Source organism: Bufo gargarizans, chromosome 3 (assembly GCF_014858855.1).
Source record: "Bufo gargarizans isolate SCDJY-AF-19 chromosome 3, ASM1485885v1, whole genome shotgun sequence".
In the NCBI taxonomy this organism is placed as follows: domain Eukaryota; kingdom Metazoa; phylum Chordata; class Amphibia; order Anura; family Bufonidae; genus Bufo; species Bufo gargarizans.
In genome coordinates, this window is record NC_058082.1 from 476817270 (window position 1) to 476837727 (window position 20458).

Consider the following 20458-nt stretch of genomic DNA (forward strand, 5'->3'; position numbering starts at 1 on the left):
TGCATTCCGTCATAGAATTGCGTTATGATCCGTCGTAACGGAATCCATAACTTTTACCACCAAACGAAGTGTGAACGCATTTCAAAATATGAAATTCACTCATCTCTACCCTATCCTACTATGGCATATGGATGTATAGTATACAACTTCACAAGTGGCAACACTTATTACTGGGAGTTAGAGGATTCACGCGTATGGCAGCACTTGCCTAGGGGGGCCCTACGCAAATCTGTACTGGCCTTTTACACACAGAAAATCCACAGCGGTTTGGACTTTGAAATCGGCAGCATGTCCATTGTTTGGGCAGACTTTCCCCCTTTGGAATGCAAACAGTGAGATCTGGGGCAAATCCATGTTGAAATCTGCGAGTAACAAATGCTGATTTTGGTCCAGAAACACAGAGAAATCCACACAAAAATCCTCAGGGAAACGCAACGTTTTCATTAATTGCTATTCTGCCTACTGAAGAGCCTGAAGAAGGACTCTGTCTGAAACAACACTATTTTATATTAATCATATTTATTAAAGGGGTATTCTGGTTATACAAAGTTATCTCCTATACACAGGATTGCAGTTAACTATTAGATCTGTTGGGATCGTACCTAACACGAAAACGGGGATCTGGTACCCAGTGAAGCCGCTTACAATAAACGGAGCGGGCGGGCACGCACTCATTTCATTTCTATGGGCGTTGCAGAGATAGCTGAACCCCCGCAGCTGCCATTTCCTGGTGTGTCAGGACAAGAGCGACTAGTGGAATACAGTGGGGACCCAAGCACCACCGGCGGTGGGAGATGGGCCGATTTGAGCGTAAGCTTTGTTATATTTTTCAGAGCATTTCTTTTCTTTTCTTCTGGAATACTTCTTTAAGGCCTCATGCACACAAATGTTGTCTGGGTCCGCATCTGAGCAGCATTTTTTTGCTGACACTTCAATGGGATCGCAAAAGATATGGACGGCACTCTGTGTGTTGTCCACACCCATATCTCTGTTCCAAGGCCCCACAAAAATAAAATAGAATATGTCCTATTCTTGTCCGTCGGTCAGCACATCCCAATGTGCAGGCGCACGCTGCCATGGCTAGAAACAAATAATTTTGTACAAAATGTATTTGCCAAGAATTTAAAATTTGCTAAATAAGCGTAGCATTAGCACCAGAATGTTTTCTATAATGATGGCGTTATTGTACGTTATTTGTGTTTGCAGAGTGCTGCTGCCATGTCCTTTGTTTGCTATTCTTATCCATATCACGGACAAGGATAGGACTGGTCTATTGAGGGCAAGACCTTCCGTTGCGCAAAATGCGGAGTGCACACGACTATTATCCGTGTTTCGCAGATCAGTGACTTGCGGACTGCAAAAGATGGTACGGCCATGTGCATGAGGCCTAACAATACAAGTAGTTTTTAACAATCTTGGTTGCATCATGACAGCCTGTAAGGCTACTTTCACACTAGCGTTTCTATTTTCTGATATTGAGATCCGTCATAGGGTCTCAATACCGGGGAAAAAAAAAACGCTTCCGTTTTGTCCCCATTCATTGTCAATGGGGACAAAACGTAACAGAACGGAAAGCATGTTTTTGGTTGTGCTCTCATACCGAAAAGCAGCAAGCTGCGCTTTTCTTTCCATCACGGATGCGGAGCAAGACGGATCCGTCATGACCTACAATGCATGTCAATGGGGATGGATCAGTTTTCTCTGACACAATAGAAAACGGATCCGTCCCCCATGGACTTTCAATGGAGTTCATGAAGGATCCGTCTTGGCAATGTTAGAGATAATATAACCGGATGTGTTCATAACGGATACAGAGGGTTGTATTATCAGTAACTGGAGCGTTTTTGCTGATCCAGGACGCATCCAGCAAAAACCCTAGTGTGAAAGTAGCCTAAGTCGCAACAGCTGGCCCTACCCAAAGCCTGCAAATTTGTGCCCTGATATCTAGCAAATCCAGTATGATTAACGCTTACCCAATACAAATACCAGCTAACGACCCCATTATCACATGCTTCTATACCCTAAATGACCAGCAGTATCGGGAGTTACACAAGTGGTCATCACGGCCATAATGTTTTGTTTGAACACCAAATATTATAAGGCATAAAAATTGACTGATAACAACGAAAACAACATTTTTGCTCCAAAAATAATTTCAGTTTTTTTTTATTATAGATTATAACTGGTGGGGGGGGGGGGGGGGGGCAGTTAATTTATCCCTTGGACGCTGTAGATTGGATTTCAGAGCTGGGGGTGCCATATTTTACATTAAAGGGGCTGCTTTCTGAGATTTTGATATCATTATCTGACCAGGGGGTCCGACATCAGGGAACCCCACCCATCAGCTGTTTGAGGAGGCAGTGGTGCTTCTGTGAGTGCTGCGGCTTCATAGCGGATTACCAAACACAGCGCCGTCCATTTGATAGTGGTTGTGCTTGGTATTGCAGCTCAGGCCACGTGACTGGATGAATGTGACGTCACTGGCCTAGGAAGAGGCTGTGGTGCTCCTGTCTTTACAAACAGCTGATTGACAGCGGTGTCAGGAGTCGGACCCCCACCATCTGATATTGAAGAACTATCATGAGGATAGGCCATCCATACCAAACGCTTGGAAAACCCCTTTAATTTGAAGTTGGTTCAGTCTTTACTATCACAGCTCTTCTCTACATTTTGCAAATTTGAATTCTGCCATTAGATCAGGAATTAATTAGGGTGAGATCAGGGCCCTCTATATATACGCCAGCAAAGGTCTTCACCTAGCAACTAACATAAGGGGTCTGACCTTGCTTTATAGTAACAGAGCAAATGGCCTCACTAAACCTTATGCCAAATATTATAGAATTGTATGGAATGTCCCTGTAGGTGTTAAACGGCATCTGTCAGCAGTTTTGTACCTATGACACTGGCTGACCTGTTACATGTGCACTTGGCAGCTGAAGACATCTGTATCGGTCCCATGTTCACATGTGTCCACATTGCTGCCGAAAATGATGTTTTAATATATGCAAATGAACCCCTAGGAGCAACGGGGGCGTTGCAGTTACACCTAGAGGTTTTGCTCTCTGCAACGGCTGCTCCCTCTCCTCTTTGATTGACAGGGCACAGAGCCTCTAGGTGTAACAGAAACACCCCCGCTGCTATTTGCATACATTAAAACACCATTTTTCTCAGCAGATGTCTTCAAGAGCACATGTAACAGGTCAGCCAGTGTCATAGGTACAAATCTGCTGACAGAGTCGCCTCTCCTGATTGTTTTAGTAACTACTTGCATTCCCACTGTCATAACAATTCTGGAGCATCCATTCTTCTGATTCTGTGATGTGCCATTCCGTTATTATTGCTGCTAGAAGTTAATAATAAATTACTAGCAGTTTCCAATAAAGGTCCAGATGGGTGTTACCAGTCGGGGCGGGGGTGGGGGTGTCCTTGCACAGTCTGACACTATCTAATCAGTGCTGCCTGTGTCAGTGTAGTTGGCCTTACCACCCAATCCATGGTGATATCGGGGCCCGACCAGCAAACAAATTCCACCATGCAGCACTAATGTTAGCTCCACAGCAGAGCCAAGCAAATACCAATGTGCAGCACCTTTATTACCTCCAGCAGTGGCAACCATACACCACCATGCAGTGCATACAATACCCGCGGTACAACACACTTCTCCGGCAGTGTTAAACATGCACCACAAACCCCCAACAGCACCACTTATCTCACCAGTCAGTCAGATCCTCTTAGAGTAGGAAGAGCCTTATATTCTACTCCCACCGGGGGCGTCCCTGAAAAAGTCCAGTGTAGGTGGAGGAGTCCGCTTACAAGACCCCGAATGGCATCCTGGACGCCATCAGCAACAAGCAGCATGGGTCACAGCATGAATGGCGGAGTAGAGAGATCCGCGGTTGCCAGCTATGCCCATATCTACTTTACACTAGAGAGTGTGACGCTCTTAGGGGGTCATTTATTAAGCTGAAATACGTATATATTAGGCATATTTCAGGCTCAGATTGCAGCACAACGCTGGTCTTAATAAATGTGCCGCCTAATTGATTTAGAAATGAGGCGCATTGCTGGTCAAATCCGGTGTCAATTTGAGACATAACTCAAATTTCTGATGTAAATTAGTGGAAATTTGCTGGCCCAAAGAAGTCAGACCCTACCGCTAAGGCCTCATGCACACAACCATATCTGTTTCGCGGTCCGCAAACTGCGGATTAGCAAAATATAGATACTGTTCATGTGCCATCTGCATTTTTTGCGGACCCACTGACTTTAATGGGTCCTTGAACCAGAACAGTACATGTTCTATAATTTGTGGAATGGACATACGGATGCGGACAGCACAAGGATGACATCCCCGCCCCGTCTGCATCCATATGTCCGCTCTGCAAATTATAGATCATGTCCTATACTGGTCCGCATTAACCCAATGAAGTAAATGGTTCCGCAAAAAGTACGGATGGCACCTGGATGGTGTCCATATTTTGCGGATCTGCGGTTTGTGGATTGCAAAATATATATGGTCCTGTGCATGAGGCCTTAGCCACACACACTTTTCTGAAAAGTGCCAAACGTGGAGTTAGGCCTCATGCACACGAACGTTGTTTGTTTCCGTGTCCGTTCTTTTTTTTTGTGGATAGGATGGGTCCGCAAAAATGAGGACAGCACAGCGTGTGCTCTCTGCATCCGTATGTCTGTTCTGTAGCCCCACAAAAAAGATAGAACATGTCCTATTCTTGCCCGTTTTAGGCATTGTTACAATGGATCTGCAGAAAAAAAACGGATGGCATACGGACGTGTGCATGTGGCCTAAAAGTGCAAATAAAAACAAAAAAACAACAAAAAAAACTAATTTTTGCTAAAAAAAAGCTTGTGTAAAACTGCAAATAGATTTAGGCCACAAAACTGGCGTAGTAGTTAATATGAATCGTCCCCAAAGTATTTTAACCAGTGGGGAAATCTGGATATAAAGTAAGTAGATGAGGACTCAGCACAGGCCCTGGATGTGGCATCAGGTATAAAGATGTCAGACTTGAGGAGAAGACACGTAACACGGCATGTGTTACCCCTCTTTGCCTGAGTTTCGGTCGATGGTAGGCGTCTTTCTAGGATGACGCAGGCCTTTCACTATAGTAACAGGATGATCTGCAGTAACCTCGGCTGCCTCCACCCTCCTCTGCAGATGAACACGTCTGATTGCCGGAGGGGTTTGGCACGAATGTGTTCAACTTTGGCCTACTAGTGTCCCTCCTGTTTTGATTGGCAGGGCTCCTGCATGTTTGGTAGAGTCACATGGCTTTAGTATGGGAAGGCCTCCGTGGACTTGGAGCACCTTGGTTTCGTATCAAAGTCATTTTTGTTTTTCCACAAAACCCGCTGACCTCTGCACAGCCCTCACTTTAACCCCTTCAGGACCGCAGGAGCCTTGTTTAACCACAGGAACAGCCTGGAACAGTGCTCGCTATGTAAAATCCGGGCAGGTGAGAATTTATCTCCAGTCACTTATTAAAGGGAACCTGTCACCGGGAAATTCACTGCTAAACCGGGCACAACTAGGGACACGTCAAATTGCTGGCGTCACTATTGTGGTGTAAAAAAGTAAAAAATGATGGAATGCCATGTTGTGGCATAATTAGCTACTTCCAAAGTGGGTTAGTGGGGGTAGACCTCCCTTGGGCCCAAAAAAGTACTATCATTTACGCCAGAAATTGGCATAAATGATAGTTCATATTTATGCCCGCTCATAGCTGAGGGGTCTATCCTCAGAATAGGTCATCAATATCAGATCAGCGTGGGTTCGACACCCGGTGTTCTGCCAGAATGCTATAACTTGGCAGAATGCTATACCCGGAAGCGACGTGGCCACACCGGAAGTGACGCAGCCACATCAGAATCAGCTGAAGGAGGGTGTGCGCAGCGCTGCGCAAGCACACATCCACTGGTAAGTAAAAATTATAGCACCATAACGAGAGAAGTGCGTCCACGCGAAACCTGCCGGGACACACTGCGCGCATTCTGCTAAGATTTAGTATCTTGGCAGGCCAAATTTCTGAAGGACCCTGGGCCCTTCAGAAATATGGCCTGCCAAAACACTATACCTTGGCAGAATGTGTGCCGTGTGTCCCAGCCAGTTTTGCACATGCGCATTAAGTGGGCACGCTTTTCCCGCTGCGGTGCTATAATCTTTACTTACCAGTGGATGTGCGCTTGTGCAGCGCCACGCACACCCTCCTCCAGCTGATTCCGATGCGGCCGCGTCACTTCCAGGCACAGCATTCTGGCAGAACACCGGCACCCCGGTGAGAAGCCACGCACCGTGCGCACGTGCCGTTTTCTGTCTCTCCTCCTGCTTGCCATAGACATAGCAGCAGCAAGCAGGGAGAGAGATAGGAGACGGTATGCACACACAGCGCATGCCTTCTTTTCATACATCCTATCGGCGGGGGTGCCGGGTGTTGGACCGCCACTGATCTGATAGTGATGACTTATCCTGACAATAGCTCATCAATATTAAGCCCGGACAACCCCTTTAAGACTGGCGTTTGTAATGTCAGTCTATCTGCCCAACTTCTTGTAGGGGTCACTCATCAGCTGAATGTAATAATATATTTCACTTAGAGATCTGTTGCTTCATTCTGGAGAAAAAGTACTTTTAATCCATATGCAAATGAGCTGTTAAGTGCACCAAGGGCGGGCCCAAGCCACTCTGTGCAACCTCCTGCCTTCTACTTGCTCATCCCTATCCCTCTTAATTGACAGGTACATGACTATGACAATCAAGAAAAAGAGGGAGGGTCTGGCATAGGAAGCAGGAGGAGCAAGGGTGCACATAGAGTCTTTAGCCCGCCTTCGGTGCTCTTAACTGCTAATTTACATATGGATTAGAAGTGCTTTTTGAAGCTGCGGATCACTAAGCAAAAGGTAGCATTACATTCAGCTGAGCTAGCCCTCCAAGGCACTGTTTATCAGTGAATTTTATGGTGACATGTTCCTAGTCCAAGTCAGTCATAGAGGTTTTACCTTTCTGTAAAGAGTTAAAGGGCGCAGTGAATGAGCCATGCAGCCTCAAAGGAAAATACATGAATCTAATTGCATAAAATGAATAGCTAACAGCCAACAAAAACTATAATCCGAGGTACAGAAATGTCTGTGCTCTTGCTAAACAGAACCTGCAAAGACGGGAGTCTGATGAAGGGACATTACAGTGAAAACTTGGTGAGTCGTTAAAATAATGATGAAACAGACGAAAATGAGCATGAAGGTTATATTGTCTAAGGCTTCTTTCACACCGCCGGCAGGAGTTCTGGCAGAGAACAGCCTGCCGGAGCTCTCTGGGTCCGACACTGCCGGAATGCCCGCCGGCCCAATTGACTATTACAGGGTACACCGGCAATCTGGCCACTACCCAGCAAACATGCCGGGATTCAGTCTGACAAAAAATAGGGGAACAGGGGTGCAAAAAAAGGCAGCAGGCGCTCTGGACTGATGAGTCAAAATGTTAAATATTTGTCTGTAACAGAAGGCAGATTGTTCTCTGAAGAGCTGGAGAGCGGTACTATAACGAGTGTCTGCAGGTAACAGTGAAGCATGGTGGAGGTTCCTTGCAAGTTTGGGGCTTCATTTTAGCAAATGGATTTGGGAATTTGGTTAGGATTAATGGTGTCCTCAATGCTGAGATGTACAAGCAGATACTTATCCATCATGCAATACCATCAGGGAGACATCTGATGGGCTCCACGTTTATTTTGCAGCAGAACAACGAGCCCAAACATACAGCCAATGTCTTGAAGGACTATCTTCAGCATAAAGAAGAACAAGGAGACCTAGAAGTGATGATATGGCCCGACAGAGGCCTGATCTCAACATTAACCAGTCTGTCTGGGATTACATAAAGAGGCAGAAGGATCTGAGCAAGCCTACATCCACCGAAGATATGTGATTAGTTCTCCAAGATGTCCCAAACAACTCCCCCTGCCGAGATCCTCCAAAACCTATGTGCCAGTGTTCCTAGAAGAACTAATGCTGTTCTGAAGGCAAAGGGTGGTCACTTCAAATACGGATGGGATTTAGATTTCTCTTTTGTACATTCACTTTGCATTTTGTTAATTGGTAAAAAAATTAACACTTCTTTGACAGCTTTCTTACTTTTCTCTGACAAAATGTCCACCGTGGTCTATTAGGGTTTGGGAACACATGCTTGGCTATATCAGCATTAAAAGGTGTTGTCCCACAAGTAATATTCTACATTTTTCAAACCAGCACCTGGATATGAATACTTTTGTAATTGCATGTAATTAAACATTTATTATAGCTACTGCGTTATTCACTCAAATCCATCTGTACAGCGCCACCTGCTGTTTGCTCGTTTTCTAATTTCTCTGTCCACCTCACCCAGGTGGATGCACATGCTCAGTTCGATTCGTCAACTGACACTAGCTGCAGCATACAGGACACACCTCTGAGAAAGGACCTAGCCGTTCAGCTGGCAACTTGAAAAAAATCGAGCAGAGCAATTTGAACAATGAGTAGGGAGAGCTCTGTTCCACTTGTGGTACAGGGCTGGTTTTAGCTATTTTAGAAAGAGGTTGCCTTGTACTATACGATGTCTGATTGTCAAGTTCTACAATAATCATGGGATAATCCCTTTAATAAAAATAAAATAAAAAATTTGACCTAAAATATTACCTGCTTCTAGATAACTACGTCCTTTGTTATGTAGAAATACGAGAGCATCATATAAATGTGTATGGGTATAAACCAGATGGTCTATGTCAGAAACCAGCAACAAACTGTGGGGGGGGTAATGATGATCTGTATGCCCTAAAGGTCCTCGGAGTGAAAAATCTACACTGTGTGCCCTGCATGGAGATAAATAGGGCTCCCTACGACGCGGAGATTGTTTGTGTGCGTCTCTATTGACTTTGCTTTTTCTAACTGCCAACCTTCCCACAAAGGTCAGTACTGTTTATGAACAACATAGTGGTGTCCAAATTCAGAACCTGATATTGTTGTTTGGCAGCCCAGTCCCAACCTCCCCCAGTACAGCTCAGTGCCATGTGACATCAAACAGGAGGGGGGACGAGGTGGGTGGAAATGTCCTCTTCACATTTCATTTCACAAGATGACAGACAATAACTCAGGCTGCTGTCATTTCCATCGCTACTTGTCATGGACTTTGCATAGAATATGTCCCTCTAGTCACCGCTGACAGTGTATATGGCTTGGACATCATTCTTTTATGGAAATAAAAAGCTCTTTTTTTTTTTTTTTAATGCTTAGAGCAAACAGGGACTAGTGTCCAATATGGACAATACAAACATTTCAATCAGAACCAGTACAGACGGAGGGTCAGACCAGCCCCATCTGAGCATATGGACTTCAAAGAGGGAGTCCACCGCTTAAAGGGAACCTGTCACCAGGATTTTGCGCATAGAGCTGGGGACATGGGCTGCTAGATGGCCACTAGCACATCTGCAGTACCCAGGTCCCATAGCTCTCTGCGCTTTTATTGTGTTAAAGAACAGTTTTCATTGATATGCAAATGACCTGATATGAGTCCTGTATCCGGAGAGGAGTCAAGCGGAAAGGAGCCCAGCACCGCCCCGCGTCCTCCGAATCTCCTCCTTGCTGGCTGACGTCACAAAGCTGGAGCGCCGAAATCTCGCGATGCGCGAGCTAGCGCATGCGCAGTGTCGGCATCATGTTCATTCCCTGTACTGGCATCAGCACAGGAAACAAACTACGCATGCGCTAGCTCGCGCATCACGAGATTTCGGCGCTCCAGCTCTGTGACGTCAGCCAGCAAGGAGGAGATTCGGAGGACGCGGGGCGGTGCTGGGCTCCTTTCCGCTTGACTCATCTCCGGCTACAGGACTCATATCAGGTCATTTGCATATCAATCAAAACTGTTTTTTAACACAATAAAAGCGCAGAGAGCTATGGGGACTGGGTACTGCAGATGTGCTAGCGGCCATCTAGCAGCCCATGTCCCCAGCTCTATGCGCAAAATCCTGGTGACAGGTTTCCTTTACGTCTACTCTATAAGCCTGAGTAAAAAGCATTTTCCAGTCTGGAGCATCGTGTATTACCTGCCCTGAGAAGGACAACCTTGTAGATCTTGTCTTATTGAACCCTTGTAATAACCTATCAAAATCTCATCTACAAAGTCACTGTCATCAATGAGATTACTGAAAGCAGGGGTTCAAGATACTATTAGGAAAAGATTAGCAACCAGTCAGTCTGACTTGGCCATAGTAGCCAATAACAGAATGGCTGAATTTGTTCCTGACCACTGCCTTGTTCCTGACTATACTCCTGCCTTGTCCTTTGTACCTGTCTCGTACCAATTGTTCTACTCGGATTCTGACTTCTGGCCATCTCCTAATTATGTTCCTGGTTCATCCTCTGGCCTCTTGGTCACAACCCTCAGCTCTGTTCCAGTCTACTCCATCTGCAGCCAATTTATGACTATTCTGGGGACCACAGCCTGGGAATTCTCCTGCCACAAGGGGCATTCCTGTTTGTGAGAATAAAGGGTAAAAACCAGGAGCTTAGTTAGTCTTCGCACCCCAGTGTAGCCTATGGTATGTGACTATAACGACTATAGGCGAACGATTCATTAAAAATTTGCTGGTGGGCAAATTACCTACTACAGAGCCACATGTTAAAAACAACGAAGGTTGAAAAATGGATCTGCGCAGCATTTTAGATTCCACCGGTGTCTATGGAACAAATGCACCCGTATAGAAGGGGTATTCACCTTTTTCCCAAAAAATAATTTGATTCATTCATACCTAGAGGTAAGGTCTGGCAAATAAAACTTTATTATGATTTAGCATTTATCTATATATTCAGGGTAATGCTTGGGCATAGAACAGGGGGGCACCCGTCCATAGAAAGGATGCCCTGGAGCTGGAGAAAGTACTGTACAAAGGAAAGCAACTAAACTGATAAGGGGCATGGAGGGTCTGAGGTTATGAGGAAATATTATTATTTAGTCTTCAGAAGAGACGGGGGGACATGATTAACCAATACAAAAATATAAATGGGACGCACAAAAAATATGGTAAATAGATGTAAAATCCCCTCAAAAGACAAGGGGGCGCTGCCTCTATCTAGAGAAGTGCTGGAACAGAGACCTATGCTTGTTGTCACCAATGCATCTCAGTGTCCAGAGGCATGAAGGCTTCTTTACTGTATGAAACGTAAATTCATGGAATACTCACCTCAGGATGTGGTCATGGCAGGAACAGTGGATAGTTTTAATAAAGGCCTAGATAAATTCTAAAAATTAAATAACATTAATGTTTATAAAAGTGTGTAGAAGTCTGGGACTCAATCCGGTTTTCTAATATTTACATCCCGTATTACCTATGTAAAACCAGGTACAGTGATCCCTCAAGATACAATGTTTGTAGTAGAAACTGACTGGCGCCCTTCATCAGAGTAAAACAAGTAGCAAGTAGGTACGGTATGTCTCCACCAGTCAGGCTATACTTCAATCACTATAATAAACACTTTCGGAGGAATTTATCAAGTCCTGTACTCCATAATCCTAACTTCAAAAAGTCACCAAATTTTACCAACTTGCATTTTACACCATTCACTCCAGTTTTGGAAAGTAGGGGGTAAAGTGGGCAGAGTTAGCCTGTCAGCCAGATTTATCACTGTCGCACTCCTCTGTGCTGTAAAAAACCTGATGCAGAATCCGCTTCAGGATTCCTCATGGTTTTTTGCTTGTGTTTTTTTTTTTTACTCCGATGCGGTTTTGACATGATTTTTTCATCCTGTTCATTTCAATGGCAACTATGGGCACTGAATCCACTTCAAGAGGGGACACGTGAGTTCCTAAAACCACATGTTCCCCCGTTTAATTCAATGGAGATGAATTGCAATCTTTCTCCTCGTGGTTTTTGGGGTGCAGAATCTGCGACAAAATCCATGCTGAAAAAAACTCAGTGTGAACATACCCTAAAGGGCGGCGTAAAAAGTGGAGTAACATCTCAAGACAGAAGTAAAGATGCACGAAATGTATCAAACATCTCGTGATTTTGATACATTTAGCACAAATTACAGCGTCACAGACTCCTGAAAAACGGATTTCCCTCAAAATAAATCTCCCCCTTTACGTGTTCCCTTCCAGGAGCGTACCCCAGACTGTTTACCGTGATAATTACAGAAGGCTGATGGGAATGGAAAACCACGCAGACCTTTATATAGTTACCTGCCCGGAAATAGAACAGGACCAATCTAGAACAAAAGGATTCTTGTGGTTCTTCCTTCTACAAATACAATTGTCTACTTGACGAATACGAGCTTAGCTGAGTTCCCAGTTTCAATAAATGATTAGGCACATGAGCCCTTTGTGTGTGTATGTGACATTAAAATACAGATTCTTTGAAATATATACTTAGCGAGATCCATTGCTTGGAGTAGAAAATGCCAAGAGGGTGGATTTGTTTCTAGAGGAGACAGAGATGGACATCCTACATCTGCTGCATCACCTATGAAGAACTGAGAGAACCCTACTCAAGGCAGTGACCTGCAGCGCACCGAGAGGTGACCCAAGTGTGCCGGAACAGCGACCTGCGTCTGTTGTCATTAATGCATTTTCTATTATTACATCCAGATGGTCCAAGTCCATTTTGGAAAAAAATCAGAATTTTATTAATTGGCTTTCCACAGCTTACATAGGAATGACATATTCCACTGTGTTATGCCCGGACCGTAATCTCTCACATCTGATAAAACAAGACACTGATGTACACAAGGTCCCATTGGTGCCTTCCCAGGGATAGTAACAAGACCATGAGCACAGAATTGGAACTGTCTATACTGTGCCTTAGGCTACCTTCATATTACTGCACTGTTCCGGCAGGTAAGCGGAGGACACAAACCGCAGCATGCTTCGCTCGTCAGCTGGACGCAATGTCTTTCGGACTCAACTATACTTTAATGGGGACAGCGGACATTCCGTTCGCATCCAACAGCGCCAACAGCTACAGTGTACAAGCACAACCACTGCTGCTGGATTGCAGGGTGGTCGTAACCATAGAAACAAGCAGTGTATAATGTGATGGAAAAATGAATCAATTCGGCAAAGGAGGCAATATGGACAATCACAATACATTAGTAAGTGCCTTGTATTAACTTTCTCTACATGATAAATGTAATCTGCTGAACTGAGACAACCCATTTAATTAATGTAGAAGCATGAGGCACTTATGCACCTGGCCACCTGATTTCAACTGTACTGCCATCCTAAGGACAATGATACAGTGTCATACTGTGGCATAGGTGGTAGTATTTTCTGCTACACTATGGTATTTGGTTTTGCAGAGGCAATATTTCAAGCTGTATTGTGGTAGTTGGTCCTGCTGGGGCGGTATTTGTTCTGCACTACGGTATTGCTGGCCCCGGTTACTTCTCTTGTCCCACCTTCTGTCACTTTGCCCTGGACTAGAAGTCCTTATAGCTCTGTGAGCAGGGGATAAAACATACAGCAGAAGGCCTCAAGCAGCAGCGAGTAACTTGGCGGTTGGGGGAAAGGAAGGCCTCCACTGTGAGTTTGAGAAGGCAGCACCCGAAAAGGGATGACACAGGTCAGCCTCCCGCTACGAGTAGGTGTCTATATAACACAGGGATGCCCAACCTGCGGCCCTCCAGCTGTTGCAAAACTACAACTCCCAGCATGCCTGGACAGCCTGCAGCTATTAGGGCATGCTGGGAAGGCCGCAGGATGGGCATACCTGATATATAACGGTAAACTGGATTCATAGGGTGGCGCGGGATGCTGTATGCTGCCTATCTGTATGTAGTCCAGTGAGTGTACTGTGCGGAGCACTGCTCATGTGGGGCCGGTGTGCGCTCAGTTCTGGGGCTGAATCACGGGATCAGTCCTGGCTACACACACTGCAGATCCTACGCTCATTGTACTAGGGATTTATTTTGACAGAGCAGGGTTTTCCTTTCCGTTTTTTTTTTTATGACTTCAGGCCTTGTGAGGTGTTGGCAGCTCTTATTACTGATCAGATGGGGGACACCCGGCTAACTGATTTTCCTGTTGTGACCTTTCAGAGTAGACATCTGAGATGTGCAGGGACCTGTCCCCACGTCTGCCGCAATCCCCTCTGCACGCTATGTGCTTGGCCATATAACAGGAGGATCCAGGACTGACACACACACACCCTTATTTGGTTTTGAGGCCTGCATTTGTCCTTTGCCGTCTCCTATCCCTTTGCCAAGTTTTTTTTTTTTTTTTTCTTGACTCACTTCCTCTGTGGTCCGAAACACACAGAGGTCATGTCAGTTCAATGTGAAGGCAATGGAGCGTTTGCAGATCTGGACTGATTACAACCGTCCCACAATGCCCTGGGGCGCACAGACTGTCAACACAGCCGTCCTCTTCAGTCATCCTCTGGGACGCAATCCAAAAGGGCCTGCCAGTCCCCAGGGCAATCTGACATGAAGGAGACAGAGGAAGCTGGGGGGCCAAGTCCTGCTCATTAACCCATTCTACGCTGGAGCAAAACGCAATGATAATCGACACAAAATAAAACTTCCTAAAATGCACTTTTAACATGACTAGAAACGCTAAAAGCAGCTATTAAAAATAATGAATGTGAAAAGCGCCTCGCAATTCCTTTAATGCAGAGAACGAAGCACGTTAAAGCCGAAATCCACTCTAACTGGAAAATCTAGGCGTAGCTGCAATTAGCGCCATTATCCCACTCCCATCACAGAGACAGGAATCCAGGAGTCTGAGACAGCGGGCGATATTAAATATGAATCTTCATGTGTATAGCGCAAACATACTCTGCAGCACGGAGTATAATGGAACATGGACAAACACCCTGCCCGCAGGAGCTGACAATCTAAGGCCTGGTGCACACAACCGTATCCATTTTGCAGTATCTGTGTGCCGTCCCATTTTATATTATTTTTTTGCAGACCCGCTTACTTCACGGGTCCGAGGTCCTCTTTTGCGGACATATTCTATCTTTTGTGGAATGGATATGAGGATGAGTAAAGCACACGGATAATGCATTTCCATGGATCATGCACCATTTTTTGTCGAGCCGAGACCCGGTGCCATTCTGCCGGATCCCATTAGAGTCAATGGACTCTGGCGGTGAACAGCAGTATCCAGTGAACTCTGGACGGCTGCTCCTCTGCCGGATACCTTTAGTGCAGATGAGCTGAATCAGAATAAAGAAATCACCAACTACGTTTTTGTAACTACATAAATCAAGATGTACAGTTTGCGAGACGCATGACTTCTTGGGACGAGTGGTTTTATATCTGCTACATTACCTGCACTAGTTTCTGAATTCTCTAATTTACCCAAAAAAAACCTGTGTCACACCCTGTAAGGACAAGGTCTGACATGTAGGAGGTGCTTTTTCAGCTGGCAGTGGAGTGGGGGGTATTCAGTTTTTTTATTATTATTTCTTTATGGAATAAGAAATCATACAATTTTCTAATGTATATTTATTTAAAATTCTGCTCACATACCTTTCTTTATCAGCGTCTTCTTTCTAGACCTCTAGCTCCACAGGAAATTGGTTTGGCCCATAGACCAGTCAGTCTTGAGCAGTGATGGCGAACCTTTTAGAGGCCGAGTGCCGCAACTGCAACCCAAAACCCACTTATTTATCGCAATGTGCCAAAATGGCAATTTAACCTGAATCCTACAGTCCAGTACAGTATATCTTCCATGTAATTTACCATTTAGCTATAATAGCCTGCCTACATACAATGCGCTGCCTGTGCTGTTCATAGTGCGCCTGCGCTGATGAATGGCAGGAAAAGTCTAAGGCATATTGGCGCACCATAGACTTTTTCCAGGGTGCGGGTGCCCACAGAGAGGGCTCCGAGTGCCGCCTCTGGCACCCGTGCCATAGGTTCGCCATCACTGGTCTTGAGTAACGCATTCATGGGCTAACTTAATAGGACTAAACATGGCGTCGGTCCGTCTCACTGTGAGGGACGTTTGTACAGACGCTGACAGACATGCTGCAGGTAGTGATACTGTCTTCGCTGTATATGTTGTGCTCCTCAATAAACTACTATAAACTACTATGCACCTGTTAGATACCTGGACGTGATGGAGACCAAGTTTAGTTCTATTCAGGGAGCCTATGAATGCACAACACAGGACTGACTAGTTTATGGGCCATACCATTCTACTGTGCAGATAGGGGCCAAGTGCACTGATAAAGAAAGCAACATGAGCACAATCTAAGGCTACTTTCACACTAGCGTTAAAGTTTTCCGGTACTGAGTTCCGTCATAGGGGCTCATTACCAGAAAAAAAAACGCATCAGTTTTGTCCCAATGCATTCTGAATGGAAAGCAATCCGTTCAGGATGCATCAGGATATCTCCCGTTCAATCCCTTTTACAGTATTTGGCCGGAGAAAATACCACAGCATGCTGCGGTATTTTCTCCGGCCAAAATTCCGGAACACTTGCCGGATTCGGCATTCATTTCCATTGAAATGTATTAATGCCGGATCCGGTACCAAGTGTTCCGGAAAAACTGATCCGTTTTTCGGGTCTGCTTATGCACAGACCTTTAAATCTATAAAAAAGATAAATACTGGATCCGTTTTTCCAGATGACACCGGAGAGACGGATCCGGTATTGCAATGCATTTGTCAGATGGATCCGCATCTGGAAACAAATGATATCTGTTTGCATACGAATTTCCGGATCTGATAGGCAGTTCCGGCAACGGAACTGCCTGCCGGATTCTTCTAACGCTAGTGTGAAAGTACCCTGAAATACATGTACACTAGAAAGTTAGCTCATTTGTCTGCTTTAAAAAATGTTAGCATTTCTTGTTAAGGATACTTTCACACTTGCGGCAGTGTGATCCGGCAGGGCAGTTCCGTTGTCGGATTTTGATGTGACTGAAAGCATTTGTGAGACGGATCCGGTTGCGGATCCGTCTCACAAATGCATTGCAAGAACAGATCCGTCTCTCCGCTTGTCATGCGGACAGACGGATCCGTCTTGTATTTTTTTTTTATATTTTTACCGGTCTGCGCATGCGCAGGCCGGATCCGGCATTCCGGTATTTTGAATGCCGGATCGGCACTAATACATTCCTATGGGGAAAAATGCCAGATCCGTCCTTCAGACAAGCCTTCAGTTTTTTTTCACCGGAGATAAAACCGTAGCATGCTACGTTTTTATCTTTTGCCTGATCAGTCAAAACGACTGAACTGAAGACATCCTGATGCATCCTGAACGGATTACTCTCCATTCAGAATGCATTAGCCTATAACTGATCAGTTATTTTCCGGTATAGAGCCCCTGTGACGGAACTCTATGCCGGAAAAGAAAAAAGCTAGTGTGAAAGTACCCTAAAATGTCTCTTAACGTTTACCTGCAATTTAAAAAAACTTTTGATGTGTCATAGTGACAATCATAGGTTTTGATCTGTGGGGTCTGAGTGCTGAGACCCCCACTCATTCCTAGAACAAGGAGAAAGAAGTGCTCACATAATGTGCTCTCTCTTTGCTGCGGAAGCTGGGCTCCATAGAAAGTATAAGAGCCCGTCTTGAGTAAGGAGATGGGCTTGAGACGTTTTAGCGATCGATGGGGGTCTCTTAGTATAAACATTTATTTAGTCTCATGACACATGAGGAAATTGACCTGTTGGGCGGATTTTGAAATCTGCAATATGTCACTTGTTTGTGTGATTTCTGGTACAGATTTCAGCCTTTTCAATGCAATAAATAGCATTAAATCTGCAACAAAATTTACAAGTGACACATGTGGGAAATGCGCACAGAAGTTCATGCAGGTCGGCATTCGGATTTTAGGTTACCCTAGTCTCTCCCCCTACCTCCATACAATGAATGTGTAGTAGTCACTGTGCACTTCCTGGATTGCTCGACCTCTGACAAGTTGTACATGTGTTACTGTACTTTAGCTGCTGTTCACATTACGTTTTCCTTCAACCGGAGGCACAAGTCGGAAGTATTCCCGATGTATACCACCGATGGTATATACGTCGCACATTGTCTCATATTACAATGTACAGTACACTTCTGTATAGGAAAGTGCAGCAGACTACTCTTTGCTTTATAGTACAAAAAAAATAAAAAATATGCCAACATCCGCACCAGTGTATGCCAAGAGGAAGCTGTGCCACCGCTGGGACCCGCTCCTAACTCAAAAAACAGGGCCCCATTGTACATTGCCACAAAGATGTTTTTCTTTTCTTTTTTTTACATTGCCCTACATGCCAAATTTTGCTAAATCTTGTACAAATCCTTTAAGAGTACCTCCTAATAAATATATATATTTATACAGTATATCACCGGTAAATGTTATGTTGGCCATACACGTTGGATAAATGTAATGTTGGCCGTACACATTAGATAAATGTAATGTTCTCCATGCACGCTAGATAAATGTAATGTTGGCCGTACACGTTGGATAAATGTAATGTTGGCCGTACACGTTGGATAAATGTAATGTTGGCCGTACACGTTGGATAAATGTAATGTTGGCCGTACACGTTGGATAAATGTAATGTTGGCCGTACACGTTGGATAAATGTAATGTTGGCCGTACACGTTGGATAAATGTAATGTTGGCCGTACACGTTGGATAAATGTAATGTTGGCCGTACACGTTGGATTAGAGTTGTTGCGATACCAATTTTTTGATTCGGTTTCGATACCATGAAAAAGTATTGCGATACTCGATACCATTCGATACCACGCGAAAAAAATAAACAAAAAAAGCCACGTGCATTCCTCATTTTTAAAAATGGCGAATCGCGCAGTTTTTATTTTATTTTTTCTGTTCCGGCATTCACCACCTAGATTTTTTTTAATATATTTTAATAGTTTGGACTTTTCTGACGTGGCGATGTAATATGTTTATTATTTAAATATTTTATATGTGAAATTGGGAAAAGGGGGTGATTTATACTTCATATTTTAGTGTTTTTTGTTTGTTTTTTTTACACTTTTTATTTAATGACTATTTCCCCCTTAGGGGCTAGAACCTGGGATCTTTCATCCCTTTTCCTATTCAGCCTGATAGATCTCTATCAGGGTGAATAGGACTCCACACTGTCCCTGCTGCTCTGTGCACACAGCATCAGGGATGTTACCATGGCAACCAGGGCTTCTGTAGCATCCTGGCTGCCATGGTAACCGATAGGAGCCCCAGGCTTACACAGCTGGGGCTCCGATCAGAAGCTGCCACTGCACCACCAATGAGGGGGGGGGGGGGGGGGGAGAGGTCCCTGTGGCCACTGCCACCAATGATTTTAATACTGGGGGGTTGAGAGGGGCCGGCACACTGTGCCACCAATGATTTTAATGGGATGGGTGGGTTGAGGGGGGGGGGCAATGATAACTACCTCTTTATACAGGAGGCGGGTACTGGCAGATCAGCGGCAGTTAACTGCCGCTGATCGCAGCTCCCTGTCAGGGGCAGGGTGCCGGCAATGCGATTCTGCTGCCGGCACCCGCCTCCTGTATGTGTTAAAGACTGACTACACTACTGTATATGAGTCCAGACTTTCACTATCAGGCCACACAGAGCGGCGCCCAGCAATGTCCCAGCACTCACCATTAGTCCTGGGCGCCGCTCCGTTCGCCTGCAGTGCTCCATTACTGTCTCCTGTCCTGCTCCACATGCTGCTGATTACTATCGGAGCGATGGGAGGAGACATCAGATTCACTAGTGGGCGTTCCTTCTCCCTGGCTGTAGCGCTGTCCAATCGCAGCGCAGGGAGAAGGAACGCCTACTAGTGAAGCTGATGTCTCCTCCCATCGCTCCGATAGTAATCAGCAGCATGTGGAGCAGGAGAGGAGACAGTAATGGGGCACTGCAGGCGAACGGAGCGGCGCCCAGGACTAATGGTGAGTGCTGGGGCATCGCTGGGCGCAGCTCTGTGTTGAAATAATCCTATCATTGGTGGCGCAGTGCGCCCGCCCCTCCTCCGCCCCTCTCATCTCATTGCCGGCGCCGCCCCTCCTCCGCCCCTCGCTTCTCATTGCCGCCCCTCGCTTCTCATTGCCGCCCCTCCTCCGCCCCTCGCTTCTCATTGCCGCCCCTCCTCCGCCCCTCGCTTCTCATTGCCGCCCCTCCTCCGCCCCTCGCTTCTCATTGCCGCCCCTCCTCCGCCCCTCGCTTCTCATTGCCGCCCCTCCTCCGCCCCTCGCTTCTCATTGGTGGCAGCGGCAGCAGCAGCAGCACAGGGGGAGGGAGGACAGCTTCCTTCTCCTCGTGCTGCTGAGAGAGAACATGAGCGCGCCGATAGCAGCGCGCTCATGTTCAGAGATACTAGACTGCGCAGAAGCGCAGCCCAGTATCGAAAAAACGGAAATCCCGGTATCGTATCGATACCGGGACAAAAGTATCGATTGGGTATCGAAATTTCGATACCCGCAACAACCCTACGTTGGATAAATGTAATGTTGGCCGTACACGTT

At 45.6% G+C, this 20458-nt stretch overlaps 1 protein-coding gene and 1 long non-coding RNA gene across 2 annotated transcripts in view; one reads left to right on the top strand and one right to left on the bottom strand.

Moving 5' to 3' along the window:
• The window catches only part of PIGL (phosphatidylinositol glycan anchor biosynthesis class L), a 143318-nt gene that overhangs the window by 85736 nt on the left and 37124 nt on the right, over window positions 1–20458 (bottom strand). The window lies entirely within an intron of this gene.
• Window positions 5214–8676, top strand: LOC122930391. Its single transcript, XR_006388126.1, has 2 exons — window positions 5214–5474; window positions 7746–8676. It is a non-coding gene; the product is annotated as an uncharacterized LOC122930391 (long non-coding RNA).